Below are 20,423 nucleotides of genomic sequence, written 5' to 3'. Positions count from 1 at the left end.
AGATATTATTTCATGTTTCTTTGTCAAAAGGGAAGGTTTTGAAGCCTTTTTTCTCCATCTGGACGACTGCTGTCAGGTCTCAGACCAAGCCTCCCAGGGCTAGAGCAGTGTGTCCAAAAAGCTTTTGGTAAAAAGCCTTTAAGCAGTCCAGCCCCTCATTTCCACTCACCAGACCAACACATATGTTTTATCAAAAGAAAAATTCTAACATTTCAACATAAGTTTCAAACACAAGAACTGAAACTTAGTGACTATTTTTCATTAAGACATAGTGTTGAATAACTCTTAGCATACAGAATTACCGATGCAGAATGTAATCTAATACAACAGTTATGTCATCTTCCTTGGTAAGTAGTGATTTTCTAGAAATTGATGATTTACAAAGATATTCTAAAAATGGTTGGCATCTCTAAGTAGATGTTTTTCCAACACATAGTAATACTCTATAGGGTAAGATGGAGTAAAAACAAGTTTATTTTTCATTCATTTACTTCTTCCAGAGAAATTAAGTATAAAGATCATGGTAAAGCTTATCATATCAGCAAGCAAAAACAGGAAAAGAAAGTAATTGTAGGACATACAATAACATAACTATTTTCTGCACAGATCCAACTAGGTGGAGAACTGTTCAGTTAGGACCCACAGTTACTTTTAATGACAGTTGTTGTGGAATAAGTGGAAACATCTGTTACCACGAACCACCACAGTGGCTAAACATGAAAAACCCATTCTCTCTTCTATTGATTGGGACTGGTCTTTGTGGAATATTCTTATTAGTATGCTTAGAACAACCATGCAGATCTCTAAGCCAAATTAATTATTCTTGGCATTCCCAAGAAATGATCCTACAGTCATTTTTTTACCAAAGGCAGGGAGCAGGGGAATCCTTTCTCTGTGCGTGTTTTATGATGGTTCCTCATGCCTAATTGTCCTACTGTATGTTGCCCTATTTTACCAGCTACAGTCTGAATTCATTCCCATCTTCTCCTTAAAAGTTTGAAACCCCCTAGTGACAGGAATATTAATGTGCCAACACTGTCATATCTATTTCAGCTCATACATATGCAATGTCTTTGTTTTCAAAGATTTATGTCAGACTTTGCTGAAGTGAGGTATTCTACCATTTTAGATAATAGCATGCCAAAGTGATGTTATCAGCCACATTCAGCACTCACTCAAGCAAACGGGAGGAGCATCCTTCCTTCATGGCTTAAACTCACAGAAACTGTTATTTATCCTTATTTGATGAGAAAATCTTTCAGGGGGAAATGGTGTATTTTTAGAAGAAGATTATGGCCATCCTGTGGATTATCTTTTAATTAAGAATGGATGATTTGTGCCCACTCTGCTGTAGCAAATGTCTTGCTGCTAATGAACTTTAAAAAGACTTACTTTATTTAATTATAGCTAATCACCAGGGTAAAATGTGGAATTTTCTTTGATCCTACATGTATTGTGGTAATCCCCATGGCAGATAGCATCTCCTCAAAATGTTTTGAGTTTTTCAGCCGGTCACAACTTGGCAAAAGGTGGAACAACCTTACGCTAAAGAATTTCTTTCATTTCCTCTGTAGTTGCCTACTCTGGCATAAAAAATACATGAAATTTTCTTACAAGCTGAGATGGCCCCTGAGACACAGAGTGTTGAAATATTCAAATATTTGAATATTTTACTTTGTTCAGTATTCAGAACAGGGTTCTTTACGCTTGTTCAATGATTCTATTTAACCAACATTATTGGACACTCTCAGTGTGCCAAATGCTGTTCCAGGCACTAGGAACAGAGAGAGATGAAGAGAACGTATAGAGTCCCACTATTAACCAACCTTTAAAGATGAACAGTGTTTACTTTCTACTGTATTTAGTCCATGTGGACATAAATAGATGAGTGTGCTTTAAAACCAAAAAATGTTTTTGTCATTGGTTTGGTTTGTTTTTAAATAATCGGTTTGGAATTACTTACTCAAGCCTTGTAACATCAAGCAGGACTATCTTTTTCATTGTGTATCTCTTCTGTCTCTTTCCTATGGAAAGTACAATATGTTAACTCCCATTTTCTGCCCTTATTCTTTCCTGAATCTCAAAGAAAATTATTTTGAGGATACATATTAAGCCACTCTTCATTCTAGGTAATACCTATCTATGAGTTTTCATCCTCATAAACATACAGACTTAATCATTTTCACCAAAAGTAAAGTGTCATTCTTTGGTATGCTTTCTAATATTTACTCTTTCCAAAGTAAATTACATGTTTTTCCCTGAAGTAAAAGCCCATCGCCAAAATTGATTTGTGTGTTTTAGTGTGTTTTATGTTTTTAATCTCAAAGAGGTCATCTTGTTCTTTTTTAAAAAGTACCTCCCTTCTTCCCTTTTTGTTTTTGTTCTGTAGTCTTCAGTCCATGTGACCCAGCTGACGTTGACTGTTCCTGAATAAAGGCCCTGAAGGGCAAGGTCATCCTGGCTCCTTGGGAGAGAACAGAACTGCGGATGGAGAGCAGAGGGGACAGAGGCCAGCAGAGACCTGTGTCTGACAGAAGAGGGCACCAGCAAACTGACCTACTCACCCCAGCTGCTGACCCCCACTCTAACCTGGGATCAAGCCAGCAGCTGAGCACAATAGATAGACTGGGTTCTTTTTGAAAAACAAAATTTTCCTGCAACATGAGTATGTCTAAACCAACTAATCAAAATGAAAGAAATATATGTCTTAGTATACCTTTTCATGATTTGATAATTGGCCATTTTCAAGAACATCATGAAACCCCAGCTGTCCCACTAAAATAATTCTCACTAAGGAGGGACAGTTAGTAAAAGATAAACAATTCCTTTGAAAAGTAAATAAATTATCTATCAAACTGTTACTCTATCTATAACTTTAAAAGAAAAAAGTCATCTGGGCAGAATTATTGGCTTCACATCTTCAAATGTGTTCTACTTTGTTTAACAAATTGAAGTTTCAATGAGTTCTTTTGGTTTGCCAGGATTGAAGCAGATTTAAAGTAGGTTTGTTGTCAAATCAGTGTATGGGTCTCTATCTCACACCTAGGCTTCCATTATCACACAATGATGAGCACTCTCTTCCCACCACCTCCATATAAACGCTTAAACACATCCCTTCCCTGCATACTTCCCACTGCCCACACTCATGTAGTAATTTATATGCCACTTTACCCAGAACTCCCTCCATTCTAGTAGGAAGCATTTAGACTTACAAAGTGATTGAGGTTGGAGGAAGTTCTTCCAAAGTGTAATTCATGTGTCTTTAAAAAAAAAAATTAAACACTATAAAGTAGGAGAAGCAAAACAGAATTTGCGGTTAGTTCCTGTAATATGTTAAACATCTGCAGTTTTGTCTCTTCATCGGGATGCGGGGTTGTGCTGTAGTCACATCCTGATAACATCTGCACATTACTGATAGCTTTTGCTTTATTCTTTATGGTCTGCTGATGAGAGATTCTTTAACATTCCTTCAGTCATCAAGACCCCAGTTGGATTTCTTTGCTTGTGACAGCCTTAAAGGTGGTTTCATTTACATTTGCTAAAATGTCACAATATAGGAAGATATTTTCAGTTTGATGTTTCATCCCTTCCTTTTTTTATCCGGATGCTAGTTTTAGCTTTTCAAATGAATGTCGAACTCAAAATAGATTTTCCATGAAATATATTTTGTCTGATTTTTGGAACACCATGTCTGCAGCAGAAGACTTTTTTTTTTTTCCAAAAAAGTTTTCAACAAGGAATGGCACCTCTCTACTCCTGCTTGCATTGCAACAACAGCTACCATGCCATGAAAGGGCTAGCTTGTTTAACATCCAGTAACACAGAATGTACGACTAGTTTAAAGGTCAGGTACTGACAGGATGGGAGCTGTTTTTGCTTCCCTAATGACCCCAATTACATCAGAGCTGAGCAAATAGTCAATAAACAGTGGCACTAACATATGTAGAAAAATTGTTTATTTTACATTTCCAAGACAATTAGCAGTCCCCTCTCTGGTTCCAGGAAGACTTTGAGATCCTAGAGGTTTTAAATAAATGAGACCATGAAAAGTAATATAGAATATTCAAGTAAATCATTTTGGGCCATATGAAAGCATTATTTATAATGCTGAATACATTTTTCTTGATGTAGCAAGTGAGTGGTCAATGGCAATACATAAGACAACTGTAAAGAGCTCCATAAACAATAAATTCTAAAAAGATTACTTGGTTTTGAGAGTTAATTTTCTTGAACAATTTATTGGAGATTTTTCATTCCCCACTTGGGATTCATAGAGTTGAATAAGAGCTTTCACTGACATTCATTTTTAAAGTTAAGGTGATAAGACATTTTTTTTCCATTTTATAATATTCGGAGATTTTTATATATTGTATTGATTTCTAATGTAATGCTATTGAAGTTAGAGAATACTCAATAAGATTTCCTTTTTTTTTTTTTTTTTTTTTTTAATTTGTTGAGACTTCTTTTGGTCTATCCAGTTGCCTATATTGGTGAATTTCTCACATATACTTGAAAAGGACGTGCATTTTGCAGTGTTGGGTGAAATGTTCTATAAATGTTATTTAGGCCAGATATGTTGACAGTACTGTTTAAATTTTCTATCTCTTTATCAATATTCTTTGTCTAGATAGTATATCAGTTACTAATAGTGGAGTGTTAAAAATGCCCAACTATGATTATTGATTTGAGAATATCTTGTTTCACTTCACAGATTTTGAAACTTTTTTATTAGGCACATACACATTTAAGATATATCTTTCTGATGAATTGACCCTTTTATCATTAGGAAGTGTCCTCTTTATTTCTGGCAATTTTCCTTGTTTGGAGGTTTACTTTGTCTGATATTAATATAACCATACAAGCTAGGAAACACAGATTTTTTTTCAATTGTCTGGCTACATTTGTGGGTCAAATATTTAAGAAAGAGTGCATCAGCTTACCTGTCAGCTTGCATTCCCATAAATATCAACCACAAGAGAGAGTTTATCGTTTCTCATGGGTAAGCCATGGCCTTCTGACACAGGAGCAATGAGGGAAAGAGAAATTAAATGAAACGGAAAAAAAATGAGTTAGAATGTGACACAAAATAAATCAGAATATAATTTGTATTACTTAGAAAATTCACATCTGTAATTTTTAGAAGTATTTTAATATTTACTGAAAATTTGTACTTCACTATCAGCTGTAGGGGATTGAACAGTATCCTCCCAAAATTGATATCCACCCAGAACCTCAGAGTGTGACCTTATTTGGAAATAGGGTTTTATAGATATAATTAAGTTAAAAGGAGGACATTCTGGATTAGGGTGAACCCTAAGTCCTTATAAGACAGACACACAGAGGCATGCACAGAAAAGAAGGCCATCTGAAGATGGAGGCAGAGATCAGAGTGATGAAGCTACAAGCCAAGGAACATCAGAAACTCGGAGAATGGTAAGAAAAAATTCTTTTCTAGAGCATTTAGACAGAGCATGGCTCTGTCAACACCTTGATTTTTGAGCATCTAACCTCCCAAGTTGTGAGAGAATAAATGTTTGTTGTTATAACCCACCCAGTTTGTCATATTTTTTGTGGCAGCCCTATGTGTGCCCTGAAAACTATCAGAGCTATCTCAATTAGCAAATATTCTATCGTATTTATTAGCTTGAACTGTCATAACAAAATACTATAGACTGGATGGCTTAAACAATGGGAATTTATCTCTTACAGTTCTGGAGGTTGGGAAGTCCAAAATCAAGGTGCAAGACAATTCATTTCTCTGATGACGGTGCTCTTCCTGGCACATAGCTGGCTTCCATACGAAGGTCTCAGAGTTGTCAGCAATATCCTCATTGTTGATGTCCATGCCATACCATGTGCCTCTCTGGGCATGCTATGCCCACAGCTTGTTAAGAATGCTTGTGGTATCAAAGCCAATATTGTCGCATAGCTGCCATAGGATATCTCCAAGACCTTAGCATACACCCCAATCCAGCTGCTGCATTCCTGGAATAGTCTTTGATAATCCCACAGGTACTTGGAGAGCTTTATCTCAATGGCCCCACCACCAGCCACCACCAAATCATTTTCGATGGTCCTCCTGACAATCATGATGGCATTAGGCATGAACTGTTCTGTCTCCTCCATAAGCTGTGGCATCACTGTGTAGGATAAAGGTGTATGTCTTGGCCTTGGGAGGCCAGTAAAGAAATTATACCTCTCACCTCTAGTCAGGGTCTCCTCAAACACCTGGAAGCTGCCCAGCATGTCTGCTGACAGAGCATTCACAGTGGTCTGGATTGACCCTCTGTAGGCTATCATTGGCCTCTTCAGATCCTTCTCAGGTACTTGGCCAGCACAGAACCTGCCCCTGTGAGCAAAGTACTGAGTGACCACATCCCCATTGGAAAGTTTGGACAAGACAACTTTGGCTCCAGAATGATGGATCCTCGCTAACTTGTCATGGAGAATGTTCCACTCAGCATCAACAATTGCCTGGTAATTCCCCATTGTGAGGACTGTGATCTCAGCATTATCTTTCTCAACTTTCAACTCAAGCTCAACATTTAAAAGTGCAATCTTGGGATTATGGCACTTTTGTGGTTGCATTTCCAACCCAGCATGAAAGAAATTCTTGAATGCAACACCAGCTACCAGATGGGAATCCTCTAGGGCTCCACCCTGTATCTTATTGATTTCAATCATTTTAAGCTGCAGCAAATCATCGAGTATCATCACTGCATCAACCACCATCTTTGCAAAGAAGGCTTTCTGCTGGGAGATGAGCTTGGAGCTCAGAGCAGGATGGCACATTTCTCCAAACAGCTTCTTCTGCTCCACTTTTTCTGTCTTCTTCATGGTCACAGTGGTCTCTTTGCTATCATTAACTGCCCATTGGATGACTGTTCAGAAAGCTGGAATGATGATCTTCGGGTGCAAACCTTCTTCTACATAAGGTTTCACCTGCTTCAGAAACTCTGCAGCCAGCAAGGTCACTGAGGTGGTGCCATTACTCACCTCAGCATCTTGATATTTGGCAATACCCATTGAAGTCTTTGTTGCAGGATGGACAACTTCAAGAAGCTTCAGGAAAATTGTTGCTTGCCTCTGCCATCCATAATAAGCTTATCTGCACCATAAGAACCCAGGGTGGTTCTTCCACTCTCAGCAATCACGTGTCAGGCACTGATATTACTCACAAGCTGGGGGATGCCTTGGGAACGATCAGTCCCTTCTTCCAACAGGGTAACTGCTGTGGGCATCATTTGAGAAGCTTATTCAGTGGCCAACTGCTCCTCCTCTCTTCACTGTGTCCTGGCTACCCAGCAACCCACAGTGCCCTGCACCCACATGCACTTTTTGTTACAGCATATATCAAATAAAGTTTTCACTGCAGTTTTGAGCATGTGTCTGTGTTAGGTGCAGTCCACATGTCTTTTATGTTGTAAGCAATTGGATTAACTACTGTATTTTGCTATCATATGAATATTTGAGATCATACCAGAAGTTGCCTACTGCTATGACTCAATTTTGAGGTATTTGGCATGCAAATTATCTCAAGGACTCTTCTGGTCTCCGAATCTATGGACTACCTTCATGATTCTGCCAAGATAATCTAAATGTAACCTTCTAGAGTTTTATTGGGGATTAGTAGTTCTAATGTTGAAAGAGTGGACTCATAGTTCCCAAGGGCAGACCTACAGATATTCCGAAAGAGAAATTACCTGGGTGCTCTCTATTCTTTTAAGAGAATATTTACATCATACGCTCTTTTACTGTCCACAATGCTGACCTGTTCCAATCTAAATCCTTTTATTTTTCCCTCTAGGTTACATTTTTAAACAAAACACCAACAAGAGTCTGATGATGAATTCTGCATGTTATTATCTCCACCAATAAGGTCCTTTTTGACATTCTTTCTTCACCAGACTTCTCTGGTTTTCCAGCTCTCTTCCTATTTCTCTGGCTACTCTTGATTCCTTCTCTGTATATCCTTTTTCTTCTTTCCTCTAATATTGAGTTTTCTGTCAAAGATTTTTCTAGACCAATTTCTTTCTTTTGTCATTTTTACAATGAGTTTGAGGGCACACAGGTAACTCTCAAATCTGTACATCTCTCAATATGAATATTTCACCTGATCTACTAAGCACATTCCACTGGAAGCCGCAACAATCAATAATTGAACATTATTTCTCTTAAGTCTTTTCTTCTTGTTCTTTATATTTCTCCAAACTACATATGTCAATAGGCCTCAAAACTGTATTTACCTCTGAATCACATTTAATCAGTTTTTACACCTCCAAATATTTTTAAAAGTATCCTTTCCCTCCATTTCTACTACGGAAGTCATACTACCAGCAGTGTGATGCTAAATGTTTAACTGTCAGCATTCCTGCATATGTATATAAAAACATACATATGATCATTATAGTTTAATTATCCAAATCAAGATTTCTGAATGGCTGGGCACAGTGGCTCATGCCTGCAATCCCAGCACTTTGGGAGGCCAAGGCAGGTGGATCACTTGAGGTCGGGAGTTCAAGACCAGCATGACCAACACAGTAAACTCCGGCTCTACTAAAAATACAAAAATTAGCCGGGCATAGTGATGCATGCCTGTAATCCCAGCTACTCGGGAGGCTGAGGCAAGAGAATCGTTTGAACCCAGGAGGCAGAGTTTGCAGTGAGCCGAGACAGTGCCATTGCACTCCAGACTGGGCAACAAAAGCAAAACTCCATCTCAAAAAAATGAAGCTATATGTATTGTTTTATTGGTGTAAAGGTTGTGTAGTTCACAATTTCAAAATTATGATTAAATACACAATACTGTTTAATGTAAATTTTATAAATGCAATTGATTCTCATACAGTGTTTTTGTTAATTTTTGCCAAGCCCTTGTACCTATAGCAACCAACCTATGGTTGCAATTGATGAATAAATGCAATCCTAACATAAATGTTGTGCAAATATATAAAGATATGTGTTAAAATTTTGTTCATTATCAACATCTGGATAATAATTTTTGATATTAGAAGACTTGCATAAATTTTTGTGCTACTCAGAAATGAATGGCTATAAACATGACACAGTTATAAATTTAGTCTATATTTTTGTAATTGTCTTCTTTTTTCCTTAAATCTAGACAATCAACAAAACCATAGCTCACGTCATAGCTGTAGCAGTTGCCAATTGCTATAGTGTAAACACTCTCATCGTGACCAATTTCAAGCTACCATCATAATGCTACGAAACACTGAATTGGAAAGAAATGTACATTAGTACCCCATTTTATATTACTTCTACCATACAGATACATGTTATCTTGAGTACATAGATAACAGTAAAATATAGTAAAATAATTATAAAGTGAGTAGTTCAGGGGTATTTATTACCTTTATTTTTATGTAAATTATTTAATTATAAGTGTATATAAGTCAGTTTTTAATAATAATGATATGTAAAAACTGGCTCACAATGCTTCCAAAAACTTAGCAATTGGCTCTCACAAACCAGTACAAGCTGGTTCCAGGATAGCCCTGCTTATCATTCACCTCGCTTGTCCAATAATTTTCTAACTAGGTTCCTTTTTTTCTTCTGTGCAAACCATCTTACATATAGTTTTCATACTATGTGTTGACACATGATTCCTATTCAAAAACTCAGAATATTTATCATTATTAAGAAAATAATGTCTAAACTTTAGTATAGCTGTCATTCAGGAATCTTGATCTAGATCTTTCAAGTATTTCTCACCCTCTTTCCTCCTAACTGGAAATAATTTATCCCTTTGCTTCTTCAAATATAACACTTTACCTGTGCCTCAGGACTTGAATCAATCTTGAATTACTTTGTATTCCAGACATATTTATTTCATGTCTCTGATGTGTAAGGGAATACTTTTAGTACTGGGAATATGGAAGGAATGACAGACTTTGTGTTCTCATAAAACTCACAGTTTAGGGAGGAAGAAAACAAATTCACGACCTAGTGGAGTTAAGTACAGTACATATTGACTGCTATGGTAGAGGAAGGTACCTTACGGTAAGAGAGCCAAGCAAAGAAGAAGAAAAAATATATGTATAGGCTAAGCACATTTCATCTGCCTCATGTCCTAAAGGAGGATAATGTATTTGACGCATAGGTAAAACAGGAGTAAAGGGTACATGGAGGGAAGAGGCAAGAAATAAGCTGTGGAGGGTAGGCAGAAACCTTCTCTGACAGGAAGTTTGAACTTTATTCCATAGGAAATTGAAAGTTTTCAAAGGATTTTAAGGAACTATCACTTTGACAGAAGTATGAAGGACTGGTTGAAAGGATGAAAGATTGGGGATGGTGAAACTAGGCAGAGGTCTTTTGAAGTAATTTTGGAGATAAATGCTAAAGCATTAAACTCAGATAGTAACAGAGAAGTTGGAACTTAGTTCATCAAGATTACTTAGTAACTGGATGTTTCAGTGAGGGGAAGGAGTCTCAAATGACTTTCAGGTTTATGTCTTGGTTCAATGAATGGACAATACATATGCTTTCTATTTAAAATAGGTAGAATAACCATATAACTGATTATCCAAACCAAGGCAGATCTGGCAGCTGAATAGAATGCTAAAAATAATGAAAAGTCTAGAATCTTAAAATTATTTCACATCAATGAATTAATTGTTTTTATTTTATTGGTGAAACCATAAAATAGTTCAATTCAAAAATGAACTTCAAAAATAAAATTACTTCTAAAAATTACCACTTACATTTTGATTTGTAGAATATGTAAGCCTATTTATACATAACCATGAATGTATCCATGATCAATTTGAAATATATTTCTGCCCTATAACTTTCTTAGTTTTTTCAGAACATGGTTTTTACTATGATGCTGCACTTCTCCAAGTTTTGTTGACTTATGATCACTGCAAAACAAATAATTTTATCTTTACTGTTTGTAAAACATTGTTGTTTCTTGTAAAATATTTACAATTGCATTTCCAATAATGTCTTGTGTTTCATCTATGACAAAACGTACTTCCAAAAGCTTCACTTAGATTCCATGAATAGAATGAAAAAACAATTAAACCACTTTTGGAATTAATTTTCTATTTGAAGTATCTGATGACACGACATAAAATTGACATCATTTAACTGTGCACTATTTCTTCTACTAATGGGTCAAAGATAATAGCTATCACTTTATTTTATATGCAAAAGGAATGTTGGGATCAAAATAAGTGAAATTAATTAAGATGAGCAGTCATCTAATCTAAATGAAATGTCACTTTTTAAAGAGTGATAAAAAAACACACTTGACTACATGTGCTAATGTTAAAGAGTTTTCTTTGGACACAGTCTCTGAAAGAGATGTATTAACTTTTGCAGTACAGAATTATGCTGTCTTAGCAAATTTGTCATCTTTTATTTACATATGTTCAATTATGTCTCCTGATGATGGCTGATGGCAAATGTCAACATTTTGTGCAAGTTATATATTCAACATCAAAATATCTTAAGATATGGAAAACCAGTACTTACTTGTTCAATAAATATGTACTTTTATTTTTTCAATTTAATTTCTTGCTTAAAAGAGAATATATTGCAACATTTAAAGATATTACTAAAAATAAAACAATTGAATAGTTAGATTTGCACCATACATAAATGCCAAACTCATTCTAGAAACAGTATTTAAATTACTTTTCATGTCCTCCATGTCTGGGTTACTCAGCCTTTATTACCTGCCTATGTCTCATGTATACCCAGCTTATAATTTCCATGTTTCCCATTGACTCCACTGACTAATGTCTTTTTACATCTCATCACCCACTCTATGGGCCCTAGCACAACTGATTAATATAGCAAGTGTCATCAGGGGCATTAGGGTAGAATACCTGCTCCCATTACCACTTGATACCACATGGAGTTATCTGCTCTGAGATGAAAGGAGAATTTAGCCATATTGCGTCTGGAAAAAGTTTAGTAAAGAGAAATAGGTAATCACTAGACATATCTTATTTTACCACGTATTAGAGTGAGAACTCTGTTCAGTGGGCAAGCCTATGGCCAAAGCTTGGAGAAAAAAGTGAAGTTCTGCTAAGCCCACCCAAGACTACTTTAATTAAACTGCTAACAATACTTCATTATAGATAAAACATTGGAAACAAATATGAAACCAGACAGAATGCTGGGCCAACATAAAATAAATTGGAGCTATTTCAGGAAGACTAGGATGTATAGTCAACCTACTACTAAGTTTTACTCCAATGGCCAGATTAATTTATTTGGACTCCCAATTACATATTGTTTTCAGAGTATGTATGGACACACACTTTATTAATGTGTGGTATTACTGGCAGTTTTCAGATTCTTGTTTCCTGTTCCAATTTTCAAAATACCCTTTTTGTATCCTCAGATTTTTGCCTCTAATGAGGGTGATTTCCCAATATTTGCCGTGGTCTTTGCTGTGGGTTAAAAAATACTTATTTTTACATGCTAAAGAGAGAGAATACTGAAGTAGGTACACATTTTGGAGGAAAGATGATTTCAGTTTTGAACATATGAACTTTGAGATATCTTAGAGACATGCATAGGAAATTGTTAAGAATATTGGACCTGAAACTCAGGAAAGAAGTTTATGCTGAAAATATAGATTTAAAAATTATCAGTTTATAAGAGATTATTAAAAACATGGGTGTGAGCAGCATGTTTGCAGGGAGAATGAGTACAGTGAAATGTTTCACATGTACAACACTGAGAAACCGTATATATTTATGTACATATCTAAAGGCTCTGCTACGGCAGTGTCCACTTTTAGTTTGGAATTAACACTTTCTAAGTTATCTGCCAAGTTTGCAATAAAATCACCCTCAGAACTGCTTCCTTCTCACTAAGGTAAGCCTCCAGCAGCCCTATTTTTTCCACATCTTCTGACACCTGGCCACTAATGGTAAGCCAACTCTTATGACTGAGCATCCTCTTTGAGTCTATTAGAATTACATGCAGTTAAGAAGGACAGGTGGATTGTAACATCCAAGCTCCAGGCACAGTAGAGCAGTCACATTCTCTGTCAAGTGAGTAGAGAGATTACAAATGCAAAGGTGAAGAGATGAAAACTGGAAATTAGCCACTTTCTAGGTTTCCTGCTGCAGACTTTTCTGTTCCTGGTTCAGCCCTTAATTTATTCTGCAACTCTAGACAAAGTGCCAAGGCACTAGGTTGTTATTCATGGCTGCAATAATAAAAGGAAAAGTTCCATGGACTATTGGAATACCCTTTCTTCAGCTTTTGTTTACTTTCTTTCTCAGGCTTCCATTTATCCTTATAATGAACCACCATTAAATCAATGTAAGCTTCAGCTGGTTTCTCTTGATACAACCAGGAAAACTTAGCCTTTATATGGCCAATATTTGTATCTTCCATAGATCAAAGCATAGTACATTTTACATCATCAAGTTCATCGATGTTCAATAAATGTGTAATTAATAAGCAAAGTAATTAATAAATTAATGACTAATTTCAATAACCCTTTAATGCCCACAATAACTGTAGTATTAGCTGAAGTTCCAGGAATGAGGCTGTTGTGACAAAAATATTACTTCCCCCAAAAGTTCTATCAGGAGTCTAGCCTATTTCTAATCAGAGCCTTCTAGCTTATTTACTCATGAAGAAAAAAATCTTGCAAAGATTCTGAGAAAAGTAGGTTTAAATTAAACTTTTTTGCATGATCCAAAGTAGGCATTTCAAGTAAGTGGTTCTGCTTGGTTTCCTGTAAGGAGACCATATTCAGTTTCTTTCTGCCTTCATTTATTGCTAGCCATGTTACAGGATAGCTTAGTACCACTTATTTTTATTCCACCTGCTGAAGAGTCATATCATCTGAAAACATGTTATAACGGAAACAGTCAAAACATAGATAATAATGATGCTTATCTAGTCATCCCTTTACTGTTGCAAAACACTCCCTTCAACCCAAAGTCCTAAAGCAAACAATGACATGAACAGAAAACTACATAGAAGAAACCACCTCTTTTTGAAATTGCCTTTTAATGATTTAGGGAGAATAAGTTCAGAAGGCACTGAGACCCTGTTAAATCCTGGTCATCAGAAGAAAGAAGTGGAGACATAATCTTTACAATGAGGGTCCCAGGGAAAACTTGGTCTCTGGGGAGAACACAGCAGTATGAAAGTACTGGTTTGAGAACCAAGACTAGGATTCTAATTCTTGGAAACAAGAAGACTTGTACTGTCTGGGTGCAGAGGCTTACATCTATAATCCTCACACTTTGTGGGGCCAAGGCAGGCAGATCACTTGAGGTCAGGAGTTTGAAACCAACCTGGCCAATGTGGTGAACCCCTGTCTCTGCTAAAAAAAAAAAACGAAAACAAAAAAGCAAACAAACAAACAAACAAAAAACTACAAAAAAAAAAAAAATAGCTGGGCATGGTGGTGGGTACCTGTAATCCCAACTACTTGGGAGGCTGAGGCAGGAGAATAGCTTGAACCCAGGAAGTGGAGGTTACAGTGAGCCAAGATTGCACCACTGCACTCCAGCTTGGATAACAGAGTGAGATTCCATCTCAAAAAAATAAAATAAATAAAATAAAATGAACATAACGTGTATTGAAGCAAGAAGGGCCTGTGCTCTGAATCCTGTGCTTTAGAGAACTCCTCTGGGTCTTCCTCCAGCCATGCTGCTTCCCATGGAGTAAGGGGTACATTCTGCTAAGACAAGTCATCTGGGGCCTTTGTCTAGCCTTCTAAGAAGACATGTCCATTTAGAACCTGCACTCATCCTTCTAGACTCTGCTCAAATGACCTTGAGCCCACTTCTGGGGCCTAAATAGCAATTTCTTGGTTTATCCTAAGGAAACTGACAGCACCACCTGTGTGGGCACCACTCGTCCTGAACTGTAGCTGTGAGGTGGCTGTTGAAGAAAAGGGAAAGATGGACAGTGCTTGAATTTGGATATGTGACTATAATATCCATCCATGGACACACAGGACCCTTCAAGGTGAAGAATGATACTTGGAGTGGGAAGAGAAGCAGGAATGGCTGGGAAATTCCATTTGTGCTCTTGGCCTGGTGCTCCTGAAACTTCCCTGACCAAAGAGAAATTTGACCCCCAAGCCTGAGGTGTGCTCGAACTTCCATGCAGGGATTAAGCCATTAGAGTTCATAAGGTTAGTGTACTCCAAAAATCAAGAATCAATAAATCCTTCATTTCATACCCAAAGGATAAATCCTGTACTCTCCTTCTTTTTTAATCATAGCCCCTTTCTCAAAAGAATGAAAAGAATTCTCAAATTTATGAGGTTTTGCTTGTTTAATTTGCGCTTAATGTTTTTCGAAAATTCCATTTTGGAAATTGCAAACTCAAATACCTTGGGGCCTAGGTAAGGGTCCAGCTGTGGTTTCAGGGTACTGTGGCTTCAGGTACACTCAGTAGCATTTACATTAAAGAAAAATAAATGTTAAGTGCACGAGAAGAATTCAGGTCCACTGGTGTGTCATCTTTGAGTAAAACTTCTCTTTCCTTTCCTGAAATCCTAGAATATATCCTATGCTTTATTTATATTTCTGGAAATGAAGTTTCTGCTCCCCAAAAGATTGTTAGAATATATATTTTATTAACTAGCTTTACGTATTATTTGTGTCCTATGTTTACTGCTGGTTCTCATTACTAAATGTACTAGAAGAAGAATATATGTTTAATAGGAATGTCGTTTATAATTGTATTCCTATGTGTGAGATACTGTGCTATATACGTCCAAGATCTACTGGTTAAAACGCACACACATACTGGTATAAATATGTTTTGGATTGTTTTATTTTTTAAAAGTATATTGACATCTTAAAATCACACAAGAGATGTTTATACATAAGATTGCTCACTTAGCAAGTTGATTCTTAGAGGAAATATAAAGAGCAAAATTATTAAATAATGAAAACAACCTTTAAACAACCAGACCAGAATTGATAAAATAAAATGAGCATTGCCAATTTCAAGTTAGTCACTATAAGACGGCAGACTATTATTACACTGTTCCAAATATTTTTGGAAGTCCTCTTTCAGGAATTCTCAGTTATCTTTCGTATAGACCCTTTGAAATATTCTTAGTGATGGTGCATCTTCATCAATTGAGGTCAGATTTTATTTTTAGAGAGAGCAGAAAGCCAATCAAAGCCAAATCTGCTGAATGAGATAAGTGATCAAGCTGAGTCTTTTCACTTCTGATCAATATCAAAGCATGGTTATAAATCCCGGAATGATGTGTTTATGTGGCTTTATAAGTTTCTACTGGCATTAAAGACAATTTTAGAGAAAACTTACAAATATATTTTGAGTATCATTAAAATATGTTATTAACTACCTAAGATAATGACTTTGAAGAAAAAATTCATTTGGCTTTATAGCTTTTAATGTACTTTTTTTTAAAGGAGTAAAAACTTTTTTTTTTCAAACACTGTACATCAAAATGAAATCTAGGTGAACTAAAAATGTATTTTTGTAATTAAACCATAAAAATATAGAAGAAATTATAGCTGACTTATCATAACAACAAAGTGAGAAACTTTAGGGAACATAGTAAAATAATTGGTTAAAAAATAATGTCTCAGAAAAAAATGGATTTAGAAAATTAAAAGACAATATATGGAGGAATGAGGGTTAGTAAATTTACACATTTTTAAAGTAAGATATTTTGCACATTAGAAAAAAAACTTAAATTGTTATTCTCACTGGAAAAAAAATACAAGTGCTCTCTTAGGCTATAGGATTATAAACTGGCACAACTTTCTTCTAAGGCAAATTGGCATATGCAAGAAATGCCTGAAAAAATGTGCCTTTGACCCAGTCAGTTAATTTATAAAAATATATTTAAAGAAAGTATTATGAATGTGCACAAAACTTTTTATTCAATTGAGTTATGTGTACTAGGGAAAGAAAGAAAAACAATCTATGCCTAACTAGTAGAGGGTTAAATTAATAAATTGTGATATTTCCATATAACAGAATAAATAATGAAAGAATAAATGCTGATAATGTGTCAAACAATAGCACAACTACAGCTATTTTATTTCTTTCAACAAACATTGAATCTATTTTCAAATATTCTTAAATCAATTATTTAATGAAAAATAGACCATCAACATTTGTGTGTGTGTGTGTGCGCGCGCTCATCACAGATTTCTACTTTTGAAACACTCATATTCTGACTATGTTGTGATTTCTTTTCATTTCTCCTGCATAAAGCATTATCTCTATTTGTAGAAGTTTTCTCACCAACAATGCCATGCACTTTAGCCTACATTACAATGAAGCTGCACAGGACTCCGCTTCTTCTTCTGCATGTACAGAGCTGTCTTCTTCAATGAGCACATTGTACTGCTTTTCCTTCTCCTCCCAAGAGAGGAGGTTTCAGAGAAAGTGATATAAAGTTTGTGATTGTCGCTTCAGAATTGAAACTGTTTTTACTGATACTTTAAATCACAGAGAACAATACTGCCCAAGCCACTAATATCCTATCTATATCGGGTGGCCACTTAAATGTTATTTTTCTGCAGATCTTTGCACATTTTCACATGTGTTTTCTTTAAGTTAAAACAAAAAAATATATGTTTTTGATTATTCATTTATTTTGGTCTGTTAAAACTTGAGCTCCTTCAACTTATTTCACACTGGTTTAATTGCTTATAGAGGTTAAAATACTTTCAATGAAATAACCAATCTTGCACTTATTCTACTATGTAACAGAGAGTATTTTCTTAGGATTTGTAAGGAAAATTCCCAAAAGAGTACCTTTTAGAAATGTTAGTATGTCTCAATTAAAATAAAAGATTATTTTTTTGAAGAAAAAAGCTAAAATGTGGCAATTGAAAAAATGGGACTTATTGAAAGTTCTATAAAGTAAATCACACATTTATATGACTTTTCAGAAATATTGATAAAAGAATTTTAATAACCAGATTTATATTGCGGACTCGAGACAAGGTAAAATATATGCCCTTTTATTTACTTATTATCTAAAAATTAAAGGATTTATTTTGAATTTTGTTAATATGAATCAAGTTCTATATAATCTATGGGTATAATACAGTTATATTTCTTACTTTGGTGAAAAGTGATTTCACAGAAGTAGTGTAGAACTCCTGTTAAAATCATGAGTCACATATAGTCCGTTTGAGTCATGGTCTTGCCACACGACCTGTGTTACCTGGGAAGCTGCTCTGTTTCCTCCTAGGTACAGAAGGAATGATAATTCATATTTTGAAAGTTCATTAAAAGACAACTGAAATAATATATAAAGAACTTTGGAGAGTTATTTCCTCATAATAAGCACTATATAAGTGGTTGCTATCATTGTTACTGTTAACAACACCAGTTTTAAAGTTTACTAAATATCATTGTTTTCTCCCGAATTGCTCCATCACTATGGCATGTTGCCTCTCCAAGATCCATTTCAATTTTGACTTGTTCCTATACTTCCTTGATTTTTCTGGCTCTTATTAATCTCTTTAATTGCTTCATTAGTAATTCTTACCCCTTCCCCCATGTGAATTGTAAATTCATAGAGGTCAAAGATCATGTCTTCTATTACTTCTATAATTTCTGAATTCCTTAAAATATATTTATTATCTCATTGTTATGGTTGTTTATTGCTATATAATAAACAATCCCAAAACTTAGTAACTTAAATGACAGCCATCTTATTAAGTCTCGTAATTTCTGTGGGTCAAAAATTTGGAGAGAACATAGCTGAGGGATTCTTCTATTCAGGTCACTGACAAGTGACAGAGTTACTTGGTGGCATTCACCCGGTAGATGGACATGGAAAGTCAATGACTTTACTCACATATTCCGTGCCTTGGCAGCACTAGTGGGAATACTGGGCATGGGTGGGAGTGTCAGTAAGAGTGCCATTGCCTACATACGGAGTATGCATCTTGTCTCTCCAACATGGTGACATCATGGTAGTTGGGCTTCTTACCAGCTCAAGCTCCCAAGTGCATGACCTTATATTAATCAGCCTCAGAGGGAGAGTAATCGCAGGTCCACTGAGTTGCATGGGAGGGCACATAGAACCCATCTTTCGACGGAAGGAGTGTCAAAGAATTGTAGCCATGGCTTAAAACTGCCACAATCCTCTATGACACAAAGAATCCCTTGAGAGTGAACACTACGTGTTGGTCACAGTTATATCATCAACAACATCTTATAGATCAGAAAATATTCAACAAATATTTTTAAAAGACCTATAAGGCATTAGCTTTGAAAAAAATATTAGAAACTTAGCCCTTTTTCATAGTCTCTGTAGTTAAGAAAACTAATTATTTTGAAGTTTTTTATATAGGATTTAGCCTTTACTAAACTTTACTACCATGAAACCAATGACTATATTGAAAATTTTTCTCATTTTTGTTTCCTTGAACTCCTAGTCTCAAGCAATCCTCCTGCATCAGCCTCCCAAAAGTGCTGGGATTACAAGCGTGAACCACTGCACCTGGCTGCATTAGTGTTTCCTAAGCTTTATTCAATCTCTTTTCCTTTTGTCTTCTCCCGTGTGTGTGTGTGTGTGTGTGTGTGTGTGTGATTTGAAGTCAGACGATATGTTTTCTGCCAATAATTCTGTGTAAACCATTTCTTTCAGAGCCAAATTTTCTTTTTTGTAACAATAATATGACTAAGTTAGATGATATTTAAGGCTTCATGCAGCTCTACAACTCTGCAACTATAGGTTTATTATTCTTACAATAACATGGGAGAGAGGCACAGCGTGGTACTAAGAGTACTGGTATTGTAATCAATAGGGCATGGATGTTTGTTCCAGACCTGCCACCTGCTAATAGTACAACTTTTGGAGACAATAATTTCTCTATTAAATTCTCAGGATCATGGTAAATCTAATGACATAATGAACATGAAAAATCATGATAACCTGTAGAGTCCCATGTAATGGCTGAGAAACATTTCTCTATCCTCTTAAGGGGCCAGGCTGGAAGAAAGTTATGAAGAGTTTTAAAGAGGATATGTCATTACACTAAATACAATTCTGGAGCACTTCTATGAACAGACATCTATGCTGGAACATCTCCGGCTCCAAAACCTGCAACTAAGCACAGCCTATGCACGCATTATCCTTTTTCCTTATTTGGAGGCTGCATTTCTAATCATCGAAAACATGCACATTGTCAGGGAAAGACACTGATAATTCAGCCACTGAGCCAGTATAGAGAAGTTATTCATTCCTGGGTTCAACCCAAGGTCAAAAACATCAAACCCCAACCATTAAGCAAAATGGTGACAGGCATGGTAGAGATGACTTGGAGTAAATATATTGCACAGAGGAAGCAAGGTCAGGAATACAACAGGCCTGAAAAAATGTTGCAGAGTCAAAGTTAGGAACAAGTAGTTTAGAGTTCAGAGGTGTACATGAACAGAATCTTCCAGATGGAATAAAAGAG

The 20,423-nt window shown here is 35.9% G+C and overlaps 1 pseudogene; it reads right to left on the bottom strand.

Annotated features, from left to right (window-relative positions):
• Nucleotides 1-298: 298 nt before the first annotated feature.
• On the bottom strand, nucleotides 299-7,244 carry LOC117066036 (annotated as a pseudogene).
• Nucleotides 7,245-20,423: the final 13,179 nt, after the last annotated feature.

The sequence above is a fragment of the Trachypithecus francoisi genome, unplaced genomic scaffold (genome assembly GCF_009764315.1).
Source record: "Trachypithecus francoisi isolate TF-2019V2 unplaced genomic scaffold, Tfra_2.0 Lachesis_group2, whole genome shotgun sequence".
Taxonomy (NCBI): domain Eukaryota; kingdom Metazoa; phylum Chordata; class Mammalia; order Primates; family Cercopithecidae; genus Trachypithecus; species Trachypithecus francoisi.
Note: the sequence above shows the minus strand (reverse complement) of the source record. Positions and strands in the feature narration are given on the sequence as shown.